A 21673-nucleotide genomic window follows, 5' to 3' on the forward strand; every position below is an offset into this window, starting at 1 on the left:
GAAGTATATCCTGTAATTTTGGTGCGATTTGGTTCGGCGAAATTTGAGACAGCTGCATGGATAGGACAGTACACAAGTGCCGCCTGCTAGCTAAATTGGGCCTAAGCGTCGTCTGCTACTCGGCACGATTTAACGCACGCGTATGCGAGGGCTTGTAATCAGAGATATATTTGGCACCTGTGACATCACGACATCCGGGCTCGTCAGTTCATTTGCATAATTCTTGCCAAAAAAGTTCAATTTTCAACATGAAGTTTCGGGCTAAATCGTTATGAAATTTTGATTCTGTTTGCACCTCTGGGTCTTTTAGAATTAAAAGAACAAAATATAAAAAAATAAAAAACCGGTACAATGCCCGGAGGAGGTATGTTTTCGTTACCGTTGGTTTGTGTGTTCATTCGTTCGTTCGTTCGTTAGTTAGTTAGTTTGTCCGTGTGCAAAATAACTCAAAAAGTAGTTAACGGATTGGGATGAAACTTGCAGGAAAGGTTGAGAATGACACAAGTAACAAACGATTAACTTTTGGTAATGATCCGAGAATTTTGGGGGAATTTATGAAGGATTTTTGATGTTTTGGCAGGTAGGGTCAATGAACTTGGGAGTTCAGGCTGCGCGTATTTGAGGTTTGCCTGCGCGCACTAAAGTGCGTGCTCTAGTTTCTGCTGGGGCGAGGCGCGCCGTGCAGCTGAAGGCTTATGACGTAACAAAGGCTTCTATATTTGGAAATCTGGCGACTTTTAGCACCGATGTTGTGTGTACGTATGATATCTCTATGGAAGAACAAGATCAGTGTAGTGGTGGAAATACTACTACTATTTCGAGGGCATGTATTAGCTTCAGCCGATGCAGACTCGGGTTCCATAAACAAAGTTGCGCCTCCAAACCTCTCTATCTAACATGACTGTCCGTAGGTCATTAATGCTATCAAGGCTTGCGTCCTTCTTCAGGACACTGATTAAAGTGGCCTTACGTCTTCCTCATTTTGCAGTTCCCTGTTTAGGTTCCCAGAGGACGAGGGAATTCGCAGATAGTTCAGGGTGTCGCGGACAGTGTCCCGCTAATCGCATCCTTCTCTCACGCACTTTGTCAGACACCTTTGGCAATGTACCATACAAGTCATCATTTCTAACGTAGTCACTCCATGACACACATTAAGGGCTATCCTGAGCATGCGTGTGTACACTCCGTCCAATGCTTTCTCTCGTCTGGCTGTAAGTGTCCACGTCTCTGCTCCATACAGTAATACAGACTCAACTGTTGTGACAAAGTCGCCGTTTTATGTCGTTGCTAAGCTGGGATTTCCACACTTTCCTCATACTGCAGTGGCGGATCCAGAGGGGGCGCAACCGGCGCACGCCCCCCTTTATTTTTCGTAAAAAACAAAAGAAATAAAAAGAAAAAACATGAAATGAAACCCGGAAGTGGCACCAGAAATATTAGTCACGCCCCCCCCCCCCTTTACAGAATTCTTGGATCCGCCCCTGACTGTGCAAAGCATTCCATGCGTGGCCACGTCTGATCCTGATTCTGTCGAGGCAATCCAGGAGCCCAGATACTTGAAGTCGTTCTTCACATCGAGTACTGCGCCGTTTAAGGTTGTGATAGTGGTGTCGTCAATATTAAATGCCATCACCTTAAATAAGCTTCATGCTTGGCGGAGGTCTGCGCTCTCAGAGTGCTTTTCTAGTTTACGATGTTTCTATCCTACATCCAGCGAAGCATTAATTGTCATTCGCCTGTTACCTACCATTAAGTCCCATAGGGAGGAATTCACTAAGTTGTTGCTAGTTAGGGCAAGTCTTTGGCAAGCTTTATGGTTGTCAAAGGGAATATATAACATGCGTTTATAATCAAAACATGCATGAATACATAACTACATGAATAGAGTACAGAATCAGTCTATTAGGACGCATACCGCCAATGCCAGTTCTTAAATATCACCATATGATACACAATAAATATGTCCTTCAAATTGCTTGCTAATCAACAATTTTCTCATTTTGTATCTTGTGCCTTGAAATATTTTGAATATCATTTTCACCAAAGGCATTGATGAAAACAAGTGAATTTCCCTTCATGCCCATTGCGTCACCTACAATATCGTGAATAAACATGATCCAGCATGGTAAGGAAGATGAAAAAAAGCTATATTATAGTGACTTTGCTCATAGCTCTGAAGGCAAAGATCGTACGTACGATCTTTGGTGAGGGTTGTATTATACTTGCTCCACTGCATTGTGAATCGCAGTGTAGCAGTGACAATTACACGTATACAGTTCCGATCTTTGTCTTAAGTGATGCTTGGCAATGACAAGGGTTTGGCTGAGTATGGACTTTTTCTCATAATTCGGGAAGAGTAGAAGTGATTCCTTGTTTCTTCTCCGTCGTTAGCATGCATGCCTTTTTTAAAATCAATCCAATTCAAATCAAATGTATTTTCGTTTTTCGACAATAACATATACTGTACATATCACTTTCGTAAGTGACAGAATCATGTAAACAAAACAATCATGGATTGAACAGAGTGAAGTACAATAACTGTAAACTTACAGTAATGATACATTGCCATGAGACTGAAGTAAAATGAAATGAAGTGAAATATCAATATGCACTGTGCGAAAATGGAGGCCTTATGCCTATACCCATGCATGCAACAATAACCATTGACGATTGTACCCTAACACTAACAGTAACACACTGCTGAACGGTAGGGCTGCATATCGGGTGCACGTCACGAAACCGACACGCACGAGCTATACAGCCTACGAGTCATCCAGCCCATAAGTCATACAGTCTACGAGTTAAACTGTTCTTGATTGGTTACTAGTAGTCCCATTATTTCTCTGAACGATCTCAGTGGTACGACAGAATCAAAATAATTGGTGATTTCACCTCTGGTCATAAAGCCATTGCGCAAGTTTGCTGTACCAAAGGGTATTGTTGGAGGTCCGCTATAATTTTACCTATACGCAATAAATCAATAAAGTATATTTCGCAAACATTGTATTAGTTATTATTGCTATGCAGATGATATACATGCTTATACAACTCTTTGTGTGTTTAAACCTACTACGAATACTGTGTCATTCGCCATTGCAAAACTTGAAGAATGTTTCGAAGACCTGAAAATCTATAGTTTGCATCCAATGACCTTAAGATAAATGATGGTGAATCTTAATTTTTCTTATTAGATTGAAATGACATGCTAAGTGAGATCGATTGTCAATGATGTCATGTTCATATCGGTAGCAATTTTACATCATTCCATCAAAAGCAGTCCGTAATCTATAGGTGTTATAAGGGACCAAGAAATGTCTTTTGGAAGTCATATTATAATTCAAGTTCAGCGGGATATTAGATATCGTGCAGTTGCATAATTTAAGTTTTATAAGAAAGATTTTGTCTAAATTCGCAGCTGCATGGAATGCTTCTCTTCTTTTATACAATTTCTCTTTTCGACTTTTCAAATTCGCTGCTTTGTAATCTCCAAAGAAAGGTGTCACAAAACTTCATCAATAAATTTCAAAATTATACCTCCCGCCTGTTAACTTTCTCTAAAAAGTTTGATTCCATAATTATATCACTAATCTTCCGTTCTTTACATCGACTGCTAGTTGAAAAAAAAATAGATGATTATTTTTTAAGATTCTGTTACTATATTACATCATTCAGTTCACTCTCTTTCCTCGCATATACCTTAGTTAGGGCATTTTAGAAAATTTCTGGACCATCTGTGAAAAAATTGCTTACCAATAGCTTTCTTTACCAGTGTGTTCATAAAGGTGTATACTAACACCTCTCAATTAGTTCCAACCCAAATCCTTGTGGAAAATTCTGGGGAGCCAATCAAAATTGGGCACCCGGAGAGGGGAGGGACAAAAATGGAAAAATATTTGTTTCTCTCAATATAAGCGTGTGAGATGTCTACTTAGGGGTTTGTGGGGGTGCTGAGTCGATTCCAACCATTAATTTTGAGAAAAAACAAATATTTGACAGTAAAATAGGCCACGCCTCCTTTTTGCCCCAGTCGAAATACGTAAATATTGGTATTTTTATACCCACCTCATTGGGTGCAATAGTAGGTTTTTAGGGTGCACTGAAAACATTTGTGTGCGATGGGAAGTAGTCGTTCCCATTTCTCTTATATCCATTACACCAAATATAATCCTATTACTGCTGTACATACTTGTCAAATGTTTGATTCGCAATAAGTTTGAACCAACATAATTGCGGAAAAACTGGGGAGCCAGTTAAACCTAGGCAACAAAGGGGGGGGGGTGTCAAACAATGGGAAGATTTTTTTTTCCAGTATTAGCACGTGAGATGTCTAATTAGGGGTTTCTGGGAGTGCTAAATGGATTTGAAATATTAGTTTTGTATAGAAACTACTACCTGACCATTAGAATAGGCCACGTCTACATTTTGCACCCGCCGAATTATGCATCATTGGTATTTTATACGTATCTCAGTGGGTTTATATAGTGACTTTTTTAGAATGCTGAATTGAGTTCTATCATTGAATTGAGCTGTACCCACTCTAAAAAAACAGTGTGCAAAACATTGCAACATAAGTGTGCAATTGGAAGTAGTCGTTCCCACTTCTCGTACTACCATTATGCCCCATTGTAATCCAACAGAAATGTATCTCAATATTAAAACCTTCGTAATTTTTCCCTACGCCATGGAACATGAGCTTAGATAATTCACAGCCGGCTTTAATGATATCATCTTTCTCAGCTCAGATGTCCAGAAACGCGTCCGTAGCCCTTTCCGCCTTGTCAGTTTTCCGGAACGTGTTTACCAAAGTTGATTTGCTGAACCCAGAAATCACTGATACTGTATCGCAGCCGGAGAAGCTGTGCAAGAAGATCAAATGCTTCCGGTATCTTTCTGGGAGGGTCTCCCTGATCTTTGCGATATCATAAGATATTTCTTTGGCTCTTGTGAGGAAGATGGGGTGGTCTGAAGCATGATGAGTCAGCAAAACCATGATGTCGGTGTCCTCAGCACTCACCTCAACAAGAGAATATTTTGCCTCGTCTAGAGCTGCCCGGACTATAGCAGTGTCTGCATCATCGTGGCATTGCTATACACTGATCCCATTTCTACTGAATGTCTCAGCAAGTAGCAGAATGAGCTGGGCCTTGCTGCTCTTGTTGTCGAGGAACTTTTCTCTTGGAACGAGGTTTTTGATGTCTGGGCGAATCAGAATGTCACAGCATGCATTCTTTGTGTTCGCTCAGCTGATCATGGTCCTTAGTGGAGCTGCCGTATCAATCCAAGATCACAGTGATTTGGAGAAACTGGCTCCCCGTGGACTTCAAAAACTGGATGTAGCTCTTGGCAATGCCCCTCCAAGTGAGGTTATCCTCCCACTTGACGTTGTGCAAGGAGCCGCCCACCATCAATCACCAGACTCGTGCAGGGGGTTTGTTCAACGAGTTCCACAAATGCCTTCAGAAATCTTCCTAGGGTGCATGGCTTCCATACACAGTGAACATGGTAAGCTCTTACCGAATTCACTGTGTATGGAAACCATGCAGTCAGGTTCTCAGACCATGAGTGGTCAGGTAAATGGACTGACATCACGATAGAAACCACACTCATACGTGAGGCCAAGTCCTCAGGCGGCTTAAACAGAGGACGCTTCCGGAATGAATCTGCTGACAGGTGTTGGATTCAGACGCTAAACCACTTCTTATTCATTCACCACGAGCTTGAACAAGGTACGAAGGTATGAACAAGCATGAGGTACCTGACCACACAGACTTCACAAGAGCCCAGATGAAGAATGACGAAGAGGAGGTCAACTCCTTCGAGGTTACACGGGACAAGAAGACCCTAGTATCCTTTTCAACAGGATTCAGCAGCACTCCAGAGGACCCAGTCAACGCTGATCAGGCAGAGTAGGTTGGCAGAGCCATGCAGGCCAAGATAAATGGACGAACGGTTCTGGATTCAATGGAAACTAAGCACAAAGTGGAGTGATTAGACAGCCGCAGAAGTGGACCCAAAGTCAATGGAAAGAAGCTGGTTATTGACTCACTTAAGCTCTTGAACCGTCTAATCATCATCGGTGAGCGTAAAGTCGAAACCAAAGAAGCTGTGCGATTTGAGTTGACGCCAACAACAATAAATGCCTCTATTTGACAAGGACCAGAGGTTGCGAAAGCCAGACAAGGCTACCCTAGCAAGATTTCTGAAGGCATTTGTGGAACCCGTTGAACAACCCCCCTGCACGAGTCTGGTGATTGATGATGGGTGGCTCCTGCACAACGTGAAGTGGGAGGCTAACCTCACCTGGAAGGGCATTGCAGAGAGCTACATCCCGTTTTTGAAGTCCACGGGGAGCCAGTTTATCCAAATCACCATGGTCTTGGATGGATACGGCAGCTCCACTAAGGACCATGATCACCTGAGACGAACAAAGAATGCATGCAGTGACATTCTGATTCACCCAGACATCAAAAGCCTCGTTCCTAGAGAAAAGTTCCTCGACAACAAGAGCAACAAGGCCCAGCTCATTCTGCTGCTTGCTGAGACATTCAGTAGAAATGGGACCAGTGTAGAGCAATGCCACGATGATGCAGACACTATTATAGTCCGGGCAGCTCTAGATGAGGCAAAAGATTCTCCTGTTGAGGTAAGGGCTGAGGACACCGTCATCATGGTTTTGCTGATTCATCATGCTGCAGACCACCCTATCTTCCTCACAAGATCCAAAGAAATATCTTATGATATTGCAAAGGTCAGGGAGGCCCTCCCAGAGAGATACCGGAAGTATTTGATCTTGCACAGCTTCTCCGGCTGCGATACAGTGTCAGCGATTTCTGGGTTCAGCATTTCAACTTTGGTAAACAAGCTCTGCGAGACTGACAAGGCGGAAAGGGCCATGGAGGCGTTTCTGGACATCCAAGCCAAGAAAGATGATATCTTTAAAGCCGGCTGTAAATTATTTAAGCTCATGTTCCATGGAAAACCACCCAAAGACTCGGGAGACTTGAGATTTGACATCTTCAGCAAGCGGGCTGCTGCTGGGAGCATCAAACCTGAGAAACTGTCCCCGACAACAGAAGCTGCAGCGCAGCATTCTCTACGAGCTTATCTCCAAATCAGAGATTGGCTAATGTTGCAAACTCCATCATTGGATGTCTTGGACTACTGATGGAAGCTCAGTGAACAAGGTTACGCACCGGTCCCTTCAACAGACCCCATCGCACCGGACTATCTGCTGAAGGTTGTCAGCTGCAACTGTGAGGGGGACTGTAGCACACTTAGGTGCAGTTGTTAAAAGTAAGGAGTCAAGTGTATTTCTGCTTGCGGTAACTGAATGTCATGGTAACTCTTGCCAGAACATCAACCAAACAGCTGATGAGAGCAGTGAGGGAGATGTCGAGGAGTAGGGTAAAGTACCAAGGTTTCATTATTGAGATACATTTCTGTTGGATTATAATGGGGCATAATGAAAGTAAGAGAAGTGGGAACGACTACTTCCAATTGCACACTTATGTTGCAGTGTTTTACACACTGTTTTTTTAAAGTGGGTATAGCTCAAATTCAATGATAGAACTCAATTCAGCTTTCTAAAAACTTAAAGAGTTAGGGCGGTCAGTTGGCTCAGTCGGTAGCGCGTTTGCCTCACGATCACGCGGCCCGGGTTCGAACCCGAGTCTGGACTGAGCAATGTTGTGTGTAAGCATACCGTCCCCTCTAGCAAGAGACGAAACACTCTGTCCCTTGGAAGGACATAAAATGGAGGTCCCGTGTATGAGAGAGGAACAACTCATGCACGTAAAAGATCCTGCTTCATTCATTCATCGCAAAGAGCTGGGTGTTTCACCCGGTGAAGTGGTCCCGCCTCACATCCAACTGGACCCCATGGAAGACCAGCTTTACGTAGCTGAATATGGGCTATCCAGCCATCTTCTCGGATGGAAATGAACAAACAAACAAAACTCACTATATAAACCCACTGAGATACGTATAAGATACCAATACTACATGATTCGGCGGGTCCAAAAAGTAGGTGTGGCCTATTTTAAATGTCAGGTAGTGGTTTTTACCTAAAACTAATGTTTTGAATCCATTCAGCACCCCAGAAACCCATAATTAGACATCTCACACGCTAATACTGAAAAAGAAAATCTTCCCATTATTTGACCCCCCCCCCCCCCTCCCCTTTGTTGCCTAGGTTTAACTGGCTCCCCAGTTTTTTTCCCTCAAGGATGTTGGTTCGAACTTGGAATACTGAGAATCAAACATTTAATAAGTATGTACAGCAGTAATAGGATTACATTTGGTGTAATGGATATAAGAGAAATGGGAACAACTACTTCCCATCGCACACAAATGTTTTCAGTGCACCTAGAAAAACCCACTATATAAACCCAATGAGATACGTATAAAAACACCAATATTTACGTATTTCGGCGGGGGCAAAAAGTAAGCGTGGCCTATTTTACGGTCAGATTGTAGTTTTTACTCAAAACTAATGGTTGGAATCGGTTCAGCACCCCCACAAACCCCTAATTAGACATCTCACATGCTTATATTGGAAAAAATATATATATTTCCATTTTTGCCCCGCCCCCCTCCGGGTGCCCAACTTTGATTGGCTCCCCAGAATTTTCCACAAGGATTTGGGTTGGAATTAATTGAGAGGTGTTAGTATACACCTTTATGAACACACTGGTGAAGAAAGCTATTGGTAAGCAATTTTTTTCACAGATGGTCCAGAGATTTTCTAAAATGCCCTAACTACCTATACGATTCCCAAATACGCACGAAGCGGAGACGAAGCCTATATGTTAGATGCACTGTCCATTCAAAAACCCAGAATCAAGCACAGAGCTACAGTCTCACGCATCGTGAGTGAGACTCAAGCATTTAGGGTCTGTCTCACGATCTCACGCATGGCACCCATTTTTCTAACGCATCGGGAGCATAGCTTAAAGGATTAAAGTGAGAGTTGCAATTGAAGGCATATTTCCCTTTTGTCTTTCAAAATAAGTAAAAAAGTAGTCACTTAAGTATGCACCAGCTCGCACCATTTAAGAGCTAAAAATTGAAAAAGCTCCCAACCGTGGGAGGGCGGACACCCCCATCCGACAACCACCCCTCGTTCAGTCGCTTCGCTCCCTCGCTCACGCACATGCATGCGCGCCGAGATGCTGAGTCATGAAAATCTCACTCATAAACAATTTTTGAACTTGGCATCTATGCAAACATAGACGGGGATCGTGCTTTCTCAGATATAGGATCATGCAAATTTTCATCTACAGGAGCATTCAAATCTAAAATAAAAACATATTAAATGTTCCTCTCACATTGAGGATTGCATGTAATTGCAATCTATAATAAATATAAAATTGTGTTCTTTATCAGGTATATGTTTCCTTATTTGGTTCTCATTTACTTCCCTCAGTGTCCCTGTTGTCATGTTTTGTACATGTAGGCCTTTGTATATTTTCTTTCTTTCTTTCTTTTTGAAGCACCTTTGGCATCGAAGGGTGAACATGTGCGCTATATAAAATAGTCAGTATTACCATTATCATTAAAAAAACAGAAGTTTACGAAAGGTATACACATGATGGGATTCAGAGAATGCAGACATAGAACTTGTGAAACACTGCAGTCGATACGCTAGAACTGTATTCGCGAGGTAGTGGGGGTCGGGGTTGGGGTTAACATTGATCCCCCCCCCCCTCCCCCCCCCCCCAAAAAAAAAAAAGTTTAAGCATCAGTAACCGTGGACCTAGTAGGTCCATGCAGTAACTAACACATAAACATACTCAAGTGATACAACGTGTATATACTAAAAGGGCGATTTTCTTGCCCTGCAAAAATAGGAATGTATGGGACTAAATGTTATGTAGAACGTAGCAACTTAGTCACCACGTATAAAATCTGTAATCAAACACTAATATTCGATTTTTAAGTGCAATTTTGTTATCCAAATCACATTAGAATTCCACTCAACTATTGATAGAGACGGTTATGGATATCAAATAGACAACATTTGATTTGTAATCGTTAGAGATTTAAAATGATTAAATTTCGACTCAATGTCCTGTACTGTCGCAGTAAATATCGGCCGCTGAGGCTATCGATGCCGGCAGATTTAGGACTCACATGGGTAAATAATTCTCCATAGAGACGTGTGTTAAAATTAAAAATTCAAAAAAAAAAATCTGTAAAATTGCTGGGAGAAATGAGGTGTTTCACCTTCACTAACATGGATAAGTGAGATATATACCCTTTCATCCATCAAATTTCCAAGGCGGGTTCTTCAGCTCCAACTCTGTCCAAGGGTTCACAAAGACAGACTACGAGTTCTTATCACTCAAAAGATCACCTATTTTCTGTACATGCACCCAATGAATTGTGAAATAATGAAAATCGTCCGGCATGACCCTTTAACATGTTGCTTTTGATTATGATACATCTGCTTGTGAATTTCCTGCTTTGTGGACCTTCACTTTTTTTTAACTGTCTGCGAAGTTTTGCTTCAGCTTCTTCTGGGGTATGGTACCATTTATAAAGTGTTGGGGGGAATTCACTGCAACATCGAGCCGTTTCTCATGTGCCAACTTATCAAGGACAGAAGTGAGTAAGATGCATGTTGTACATGCATGTATTCGTTTCTTCATCAACACTAGTTAGGGTACATAATTTGGTTTTGACTTGCAAAGGGGGAAATATAAGGCAAATCTTCAAAGAAATCGTCGTGTAACCTATTACACCTGTTCAGAATTTAGTCATAAAGGAAATAATGCACTTAAAACAAGCAATATGTTGTGGCAGGTAAAATGTATGAGATAGTGTAATCACCATAATTACCATTAGTGTTATTGGCTGACAGTAGATTTTATGAGATCGTAATCTTTCGTTCATGATCTGATTCGTCCGGATTATGTGGATTAAAGAAGTCATAATTAGGAACTCATACAAATGTACAATCTCAAAACAGCTGAGAAGTGAAATCTATATCATAATGTATGAAACAAATTTGGAAAATGCTTTATCGATTTCCTACTTCGTTGACTTTTATATGATCTTCTTACGACTATGTTGAAAACACCATAATCAATTTGTTCCCTATACGATGAAGTGCAAAAAAACAAACAAAGAAATAAAAATAGTGAAAACATACATAGGTAATATGCAACATAGGGCCTACACTGTCTTTATAGTCCCCTCTGGCAATTCCTACTCTCTAAAAAAAAATCGAGTGAAAATATTCACTCTTAAAGGAGTGAATACAAAAAAGAGTGAAATTAGAGTGAAATTGGAGTGAATTTTGAGTGAAAATGTTCATTTTCACTCATTCTGGAGTGACCTCAGGGATCACTCGAAGATTTTGGAGTGATCCCTGACGTCACTCTAAAACGAGTGAAAATGAACATTTTCACTCAAAATTCACTCCAATTTCACTCTAATTTCACTCTTTTTTGTATTCACTCCTTTAAGAGTGAATATTTTCACTCGATTTTTTTGGAGAGTATACTTTGCTTATTTTGCCCATAATTTGCATGTTAACAAATATTATGGATTAGATTCATTTCAAAGTTTATTTCATTTTTCGACAAAAACATATTTTGATTTCTTTGCATAGGCAACAGAGAATGAGGCTAATAAAACATTGTAAAATTATAAGACTATATACAATAGGGTTAAATGTGAGATTATATAGTATCAACTTCTTTTCTGAGGCCCCACTTTCTCGTTAGTGGCAGTTTTTAATGTTAATGTTGAGTTACGTGTTAGTGTTAAGCTGATAAATTGCAAGAATGGAAGAGAGGTGATGATTTGGTAGCCATTATTTGTGCCAAATATTGGTCTTGCACTGAGAATTATTCTTGTTTGTAGGTTTGTTTGTTATGATCCAGCGTACTCTAATTATGCCAACAAGAGCCCGTTTCCCAACCTTAACCTAAAGTTCTGCTAGGAATCACATTTGTCAAGAACCCCGCTAGACTATTATGGAACAGTAATATTTCTTCGATCGCCTTGAATCCTTTCATCATCCCATACAAGTTACGCAATACATAATGATATGTAGGGGTCATCCCACGAGACCGACACCCACGAGTTCGACATTGAAAACAGGTTTACAGTCCACGAGTCATACAGCCCATGAGGTCGACATTAGGCAAATACAGCCTATGAGTTCCACACTAGGTAGAAATAGCCCACGAGTTCGACAGATACAACACAAGTCTTTTATTGTGTCGGTCTCGTGGGCCTTGTTTGCTTGGTGTCGAACCCATGGGCTGTATGACTTGTAGGCTGTATGGCTCGTGTGTGTCGGTCTCGTGACGTGCACCCCAATCGTCGACAATCAATAGCCAGTAGGCCCTGTTGCATGGGTATAGGCATAGGCCTCCATTTTTCGCATAGTGCATATTGATATTTCACTTCATTTAATTTTACTTCAGTCGCATGACAATGTATCGTTACTGTAAGTTTACAATTATTGTAGTTCACTCTGTTCAATCCACATTGTTTTGTTTACATTATTCACTAAAGAAAGTGAAATGTACATTGTTACTGGCGAAAAATGGAAATACATTTGAATTCAATTGAATTGAATTGATTTGATTTAAAAAAAAAAAAGGATAGCGTGCATGCTCACGACGGAGAAGAAACAAGGAATCATTTCTAATTTTCCCGAACTATGAGAACCAGTCCATATTCAGCCCGGTCCCTTGTCATTACCATGCATCACTTACGACAAAGATTGATGGGACTGTAAGTGTGATTACCTCCGCGCCAAGGGAGGGAGGTTATGTTTTCGTTACCGTTGGTTTGTTTGTTAGATAGTTCTTTCGTTCGTTTGTCCGTGTGCAAAAAAACTCAAAAACTAGTGAACGGATTGAGATGAAACTTGCAGGAAAGGTTTAGAACGACACAAGTAACAAACGATTAACTTTTGGTAGTGATCCGAGAATTTTGGGGGAATTTATGAAGGATTTTTGATATTTTGGCAGGTAGGGTCAATGAACGTGGGAGTTCAGGCTGCGCGTATTTGAGGTTTGCATGCACGTACCAAAGTGCGTGCTCTAGTTTCTGCTAGGGCGAGGCGCGCGGTGCAGCTGAGGGTTTATGACGTAACAAAGTCTTCTACAATTGTATTTATATTGGGAAATCGGGTGGCTTTCAGCACACAATGCAGTACGTATGGGTGGAAATCACCGATCTCTGTGGAAGAACAAGATCAGTGCGGGTGGAAATGGGCTGCATGCTTGGCGGAGTCTGCGCTCTCAGAGTGCTTCTCTAGTTGTCATTGTTACACTGCGATTCGCAATGCAGTGGAGCAAGTGTCAACCCTCATCTGGACGAAAATCAGAGCTATGAGCAAAGTCACTATATAGCTTATACTCATATTCCTTGTCATGCTGGATCATGTATATTGCAGGTGAGGCAATGGGCGTGGAGGGAAATTTACTTGTTTTCATCAAGACCTTTGGTGAAAATGATATTCGAAATGTTTTAAGGAAAAAGATACAAAATGAGAAAATTATTGGTTATCTGCAATTTGAAGGATACATTTATTGTGTATCAACTGGCACTGGCGGTAGGTCGTAATAGACCGATTCTGTATAAAATGTATTCGTGTTAGTATGTAGTCTTGCATGTTTTGATTATGTACGGAATTTATATACTCGCAACAAACACAAAGCTTACCAGAGACTTGTCTTACCATGCAAAAACTTAGTGAATTCCTCCCTACTTAATGGGAGGTAAGAGACGAATGAAAATTAATGCTTCGTTGGATGTACGCAGAGACTCCAACCCCAAGCACCTTCTGATCTGGAGATTCTCCCGCCCGAAACCCCTAGCAAACGGGAGACTCCAAGTTGCTGTGTGCGAAGCGCGAAGTTCCTAGGGTTCTAGATGTTCTCTGGTGCTATCTAAGGCTTATTTTTTCAATATACGATAGCAATAAGTAAAAAATTCTTTCCACCGGGAGACACAGAGCCTGGGCGGGAGAAATCAAATCTCAAGCGGGAGAACGGGAGATTTTGCAAAAATGGGCTTTCGGCGGGAGATCTCCCGTCGAAAACGGGAGAGTTCGAGTCTCTGTGTACGAAAAGAAACATCGTAAATTACTAATATAATACATTACAGAAAGGTTCATTGATAGTTGATACACAGGGAGTCGTAGGCCCTACTAGAAAGTGGCTTCTTTGTTGCTAGCAATACTCTGATGCTTGAAACACTTGAAAGCAGGTGTGAATAGATTGCAATGTACATAATTATCAAGACGAGGCAAATATTGCTTATAAGACACGGGTTGTTGTTGTTGTTGTTGTTGTTGTTTTTGTAAAGATTGATCAGAATTAAGCGAACGCCGTCCGTCTAGGGACCAGACATTGAGGAACACTACACAATACTGTTAAGTTAATTTGTTAAAAGTTATTTGATTTTTTTTTCTTTCGCTGACGATTAAATATGGTGAATAAAGGTTTGGAAGTACATGTATACACCGTTATAGTCATGCAGGGATGTCGTTAACAGCCGGTAACCGGTAACATTTACCGCCTGTTCACTTGTTTCTTACCGGCTGTAATTCCTGTAGTTCCTAGCTTAGATCTAGATCTGGATACTAATCTGAAATTTCCTCGATTTTGGACCGCGCATTATAATCGGCCAATGTCGACGAAATCTCTTGCGATCGTCGTCCAGACTTCTCTATCTACGCGATCACGCATATGCGCATCGCAACTATCCCCAGGCCCAGCGAGCGGCCAAGCCCAACCCATACCCCTTCGTCCGATCCCATCCCTTACATGCGCGCGAGAAGTACTGTTGCACAGGCAGTGCACACAGATCATACAATAAAAATGAAGCTAGCTCGCTATAACTAAACTATGTAAGACCGACCAAGGAAACCTATACTAGTAGGCTATACACGTGTGTGTATTTGAGACAACGTACTCTTGGTTCTCGGATGCACAAATCGGCAATACAGTTGTGAAATCAGCTGAGTTTAGGCCACACACAGTATCACACAAGTTTCATGTACATGCCTCGGCGCCGCGTACGCGCGTATGGCCACGCTCGCTCCCTGCATTCAGGGATTTGCCGGCCCGGCGCATGTGGACGCCTATCGGCAACGATCGAAGCGGAGACCGGAGATCTTCTTCTTGGTAAATCCGCATAAGTTATAAACACGGCTCGACACTAACTGTGGCCCGGGGCCACAAAAAACGCACGTCGGGCCATCAAAAAAAGTGGGATGTATGTCTTTACTTTTGGAAATGTACAGGATGGGCGTAAATCCCCGGGGGGGGGGGGATGGGGGGATATATCCCCCCCCCCCCCACTTTTGAAGGAGGGGGGATGGCCTGTACAAATATCCCCCCGAAATTCTCCCAAGAAAAAGATGTAGGAACGAAAAAACAAACAAAAAGAAATGTGGCGATATCGATTTCAGCATGATGGATTATTGCGTAGCCTATAATCTAGGCGGAGAATGCAGTTATTCTCTTTGTAATTTGCTGTTAAGCTAAACGTATGATGCAGCGATGTAATTGTCTTGGCAAGCGATACATCTGATGCGGCGTAACTTCGAACAGTGGACGCAACTACCGCGTCCGCTACGCGATTTTTTTTTTCCCGTAACCCTAACGCGTCGAAATTGCCCATTGTGTCACTTGAGCAAAGACTATCAGTGTACAAGTTGGTTTTTGTACGCATGTGCGTGGACTTCGCAGTTAGGCGTTGAGTTCGTACTGTAACACAGTATATACAGAGTACCATTGGCATGGTCGTCTGCTAACCACAGAATCAGATTACAACGTGAGAATGGGACGCCGTCCTTCAACCAGAAACATAGCAACGGGTTTGTGTGTATGGGTATGTGTATGCGCGTGTGTGAGTGTGTGTTTGTGTGTGTGTGTGTGTGTGTGTGTGTGTGTGTGTGTGTGTTTCCACTTCACATGTCATCGCCATCGCGTTCGGCTTTGCCTTAGGTGGTATTTCTGTAGTTTTGTTCGCCGTCTACTGACACTTTTCCTGTGTCTCGCGAGACTTACGTTACTACGATGCATGCAAACTCGACGTCGTCATCAATATCTTGCAAAAAGTAAATTGGAAATCTAATTGAAGCTTGGAATAAATCATAATCAAAGTATTATATATACGTAGCGACACGTAGCGGTAGGTTAGTGAAGCAACCTTCTTTGTCAAATTTGTAATCTGCTATTTACATGTAGATTAACGTCTGTATATCTTTTCATTTTACTCATGTTTGTATTCTCATATACACTATAATATTGTATATCTTTTGTGTCATGTGTAATCTTTGAGTATTGTATTCACTGGTTTGTTATATTGTTATTTATACTCTTTGTTTGTACTCTCATACCCCGAGAGGGGGTCGAAAGAGTCAATAAAATTAACAAAATTCACAAATATTTAGGTCTACAGCTGCAGCGATTGCTATTGTTAACATTGATCATGTTTATTAAGCCCCACAAAATCAGATTCGAAGAGGACATTAGTTGGTCTTGGGTAACATGGATGAACTCCTAGGTTAATTTGGGTTTATCCTCCAACTTCATGATGATTCAGAAAGGCGCAGTATAGGCTCCTTTTTAGTTCAGGTTCATGTATATCAATTAAGGTATATGATTACATTCTCATGCAATAAAATTTTGATCGATGAAATCTCTCTATAAATATTTTAATTTAATCACCTTAAAAAAGGAATTTTGGATCGGCATTAAAAATCAAAACATGTACAAAACTGCTCTCACGGTATCACGGTTTGAATTGCTCTATCAATAATTTTTTGATGTTCACTTTATCATTGCCAACTCTATAGTCCTTCTCATCACTTACCATCGTCACCTCTACCACCACGACCATCACTGAAGGAAACCAAAAACCCAAAAGGAAATGTGGATTGAGTGAAAGCAGCAACATTAGTAGAACACATCAGTGAAAGTTTAAGGAAAATCGGGCAATCGATGCAAAAGTTATGAATTTTTTAAGTTTGGATGTTGGAACCACTGGATGCATGACATCATGTGTGGGCAACAACATAAAGAAAATATAAAGAAAACAAACATGTTTTCTTTTTTCTTGAGTAATGGAAGAGCATTTGATTAACCACTTTCAGAAAATATAGGGGGAATGATACCCTTAACATAAGTCAGTATCAATTAAGTTGATGGAATGTATGATTTCGTTGATTTTTTTGGGTGGAATTCTCTTCATATTTTCTTTACATTGTTGCCCATCATGGTCTCTAGTAGTCTCTTTATTCAGTGATTACAACACAAAAAATATAAAAAACGAAAAACTTTGCATCGATTGTCCGATCTCAAACTTTCACTGATGTATAATGCTAATGTTGCTGCGTTCACTTAATCTATATTGGTCTTTGAGTTTTGGTTTCCTTTGATATCAACCAATCATCACTACCATCATTACTTTTATTAGATTACCATGCACGACCATAAACATCATTGCTATCATTTCACAACTGGATATCATCTTATCATCGTCACCACGATTATCACTCGTATTACCATCGTATACATATCACCACAAGCAATATATCTTCCACCACTATCAATACTTTTTTCCATGTCATCAATCCATCAACAACAACTTCACGAAATCTCTTTCAAAGTTTTCAGCATCATCATCATTATCATAAGTCTAAATAAGAATTGCGACTGCCAATATATTCATACTCGATCCCTCCCTCCAATGCCCACATGGCCTATTAGCACCCGTAATTGAAATGATGAAGAGAAACGATTGAATATTAAAACACTGATTTGTTGGTTTGTTTGTTTGTTTGTTTGTAAGAACACTAGCCGCATTCACAAAATAGCTGGTTAGGGTGGGATTTCACGGAGCACGCGAACGATTTGCGAAGGACGCGAATGACAAAATCCAACATTCGGAAAAGTTTTTCTCCGAATGTGTTCCGACAATGAAGCCGAAAACTATTCTTGCGCAATTTGCGCGAAGTTTCCACGACGTATGTGCGAATGTCGTGTGTATCATTGCTAAAGTACAGCATGTTACGTACACGAAGAACACGCGACGGAAATGCGAACAACGAAAAATGTTCAATAATCATGGGAGAAAATGTACCCAAGGAGTGGTGGAAGCTGTCTTAAGTTGATTTTTTTTTGTTCCTCTATTCTCCTTTCTTTTTCTCTCATTTCTCTATCGTGTGCTTGCCTACATTTTTTTTTCCTAGGACCTATCTCCACTAGTAAAGCATTTCATTTTTTTTTTGCAGTTCCTCTAACACATAATCTCTATATGCAGTTCAAATGAAATTTTGCATACTTTAGATTAATATAATTATTAAGTTTATTCTGCGATTTTTTTTGTATATCAAACATGTCTTTTTCTTTGGTAGTCTTTAATTTCTTTTGTTACTGTAGTTGTTAATGATTGTTTGATGTTTAGATGTATGGTACGATTTTTATTTGTAGAAAACGTATAGGTCATACATCCCCAAACGTGCGCCAAACATTCGCGAGAATGTCTCAAAAGGTACGCGAACAGTTTGCGATTACGTCGTAAAATGATCGGAAAAACTTCGCAGATTTCGCGTAACATACGCGAGACATTCTCCAAAGTTTCGGAGTCTGTTTGGGGTTTCACGAACATTTTGCGAACACCGCGCGTGTCTTGCGAAGGTCTTGCGCATATGACGAGGCTTTAAAGACACTTTCGAGAAACAATTCACGAGCAAATCACGACCAAGTGTGCGGAAAAGGTTCGCAAAAAATTTCAAACTTTTTTAAAATCATCGCCGAAGTAAAAACGACATTCGCGAACAATTGACGACGCTTCCGAACCCTCACGTTCGTTTGGCGATCTTTTGCAGACTAAAATACGAATGCTGGATTTTGCCATTCGCGTCCTTCGCAAATCGTTCGCGTGCTCCGTGAAATCCCACCCCGAGCGCGCTCCAAAACTCGAGAGTTCTTGTTATACTCGCAACTTTTTATAAACTTCATGATCGATATATTATAGAAACAAACACCAGGCTTTATTTGGTATCAGATTCCCAGGTGGGTTCATGACTTTAAATGTGTATAAACCATTTGTTGTCGACTGACACCCAAAAAGGGAAGACATGCGTGATTTGTTGTCTCGAAGTCGTGCAGTATCGTACACATAAAAAGTGATGAGATATTAGAGCTGTGATAGAAGTTTACCAGTATATGAAGTTTATCAATATCAGCATAGCCATAATTATGTTTACTCTGTGAGAGAGAGAGAGAAAAAAAATCAAACCCACAGCTCCGATTCTCAAGTAAAACACATTTGTAGAAGAGATTTGAAACGATCGTTTTATAGTGTGTTATTTGGCACAAAATAATTTCACTTATTTTTAATAATATTAATCGATAATAATATTAATCGATAACCAAATGAAAATCAATTTGCCCGATATTAGCCAAATATAAGATCTTTTCATTAAGTTGGAGCAACGAGCAGTAGTTCAGAGTCACAGAGGCTACTTTCGAGTTTTTATGAAATACATTCATAGGAAACTGATAACTATAAGTTTGAACGATGATAGCATCCAAAATATCATGGTTACAGTTCGTTATTGAGAAGGTTCGTTATTCAGAAGGTTCTTTATTCCGAAGGTTCGTTCTTCCAAAGATTCGTTATTCCGAAGGTTAATTATTCCGAAGTTTCGTTTTCCAAAGGTTAATTAATCCGAAAATGAAACAAAGCTCGTTATTCCGAAGGTTCGTTACAGACCCAATTTCATTGTCGGATCAATGAACCTTCGGAATAAAGAAACCTATTATATTTTCGGATTAGCGAATCTTCGGAATAACTAACCTGCGAAAGAACGTCACAAATGTTCGGAATAACATACCCTATTTGATTTTCGGATTAACGAACCTTCGGAATAACGAATATCCGAAACACGCAAATACTTAGAGGTTTGTTAACCCTAAATTCAAGAAAGGTTCGTTAATCCGAATATTTGTGACGTTATTCCGAAGGTTCGTTAGTCCGAAAATAAAAGGTCGTTTATTCGAAAATGAAATAAGGTTCATTATTCCGAGATTCGTTAATCCCAAAATCAAACAAGGTTCTGGAACGGGTCATAAGACTTTTTTTGAACGTTCTTAAAACGTTTTCAAACGTTCTAGAGGGTTTTCAAAAGTTATCTGGATGTCTTTAACGTCCAAACGTTTTTCTGTCGGTCCTTAAAACTTTAGAAAGTTATTTTAGTGTTATCTTACCGTTAAAAAAAACGTTTTTATAACGTCCGATTGAAACGTTTAAATACGTCGAAAACCTTCCACCAGAAGACGTTCTGAAAAAGTTTTGACAAAACGTTCAAATAACGAACTTGGAATGTTTCAAGAACGTTTACAAAACGTCTTTGTGTTAGCTGGGTTAAGACGTAAAATTCAAGTCAGTTTTGAGACGTATTATTCACTTCATATTTACGACGTATTAGTGAAATAAAATTTACTCTGCTTTGCAACCTATTTACCACGTCATATTAATGACGTGACGTTAAATTTACGTCAGTTTTGAGACGTCTTTGTGACTTCATATAATAAGGCCTACGAATTATAACTTTATAGAATTATATCAGTTTGCGACATATGCTGTCGTCAGAACGACGACAATTTCACGTCAGTCAACTGTCAAAAATAAGATTTTTTTTTACTCAAATGGAAGACATAGAGAGACGTCATTATATAGACTTATAGAAAGGCGTAATAACTCTCGTTTGTTTGCGGTAAATAAGCAGAGTAAACAGACGCTATTTAGACGTCTCAAACTGACGCCAATAAGCCGTATTGTTGTTTGAAGATATCTAAAAGACGTCGTGTTTGTGACGTCTTTCTGACGTCTGGTTGGTTATACGAAGACGTTGCAAAGACGTGTAGATTACTAATTTAAAGTCTTATAGACGTTAATAAACACAGATACTTGACATCATATAAACGTTTCAAACTGACGTGAATATGTCGTATTTTTCAAACTGACGTCAATATGTCGTATTTTTGCTCAAATAAAAGTTGTCCCAAAGATGTCATTGGCGGTCATTAGATTCGTCGAAATGACGTGTAAATCACAATTCTAAAGACAAGATTTACGTCAGAATAACGTCATGAGCACGTCATCTACACGTTAATTCATGCCTTTTTGATGTATATTGGAAAAGAAAAAAGGAAGACGTCTGAAAGACGCCCTTTTCACGAAAACTATGTAAACAAAGAAAATGGACGTGATTTTGACGTCATTTTTTTGATCGTGGGCGGTTAAGGTCTAATAAAGCGCATGTGAGTACCGCAAAGTACAACCATGATACAAATCTGGGTCCTAGCTGACATTTGGACGTTTCTAAACGTTCTTGAAACGTTCCGAGTTCGTTACTTGGACGTTTTGTCAAAACATTTTCAGAACATCATTTTTCTGGAAGGTTTTCGACGTATTCAAAACGTTTCAATTGGACGTTATAAAAACGTTTTTTTAATCGTTAAAATAACAAGAAACCTTTCTAATTTTTTCAGGACCGACAAAAAAACGTTTGGTCGTATAGACATCTAGATAACTTTTGAACAAAAAAGTCTTATGACCCATTCCAGAACCCTGTTTGATTTTTGGATTAACGAACCTTCGCAATAACGAACCCTATTTCATTTTCGAA

The sequence above is a fragment of the Diadema antillarum genome, unplaced genomic scaffold, assembly GCF_040938485.1.
Source record: "Diadema antillarum isolate AM-2024a unplaced genomic scaffold, OU_Dant_1.0 seq00000531_RagTag, whole genome shotgun sequence".
Classification (NCBI taxonomy): Eukaryota; Metazoa; Echinodermata; class Echinoidea; order Diadematoida; family Diadematidae; genus Diadema; species Diadema antillarum.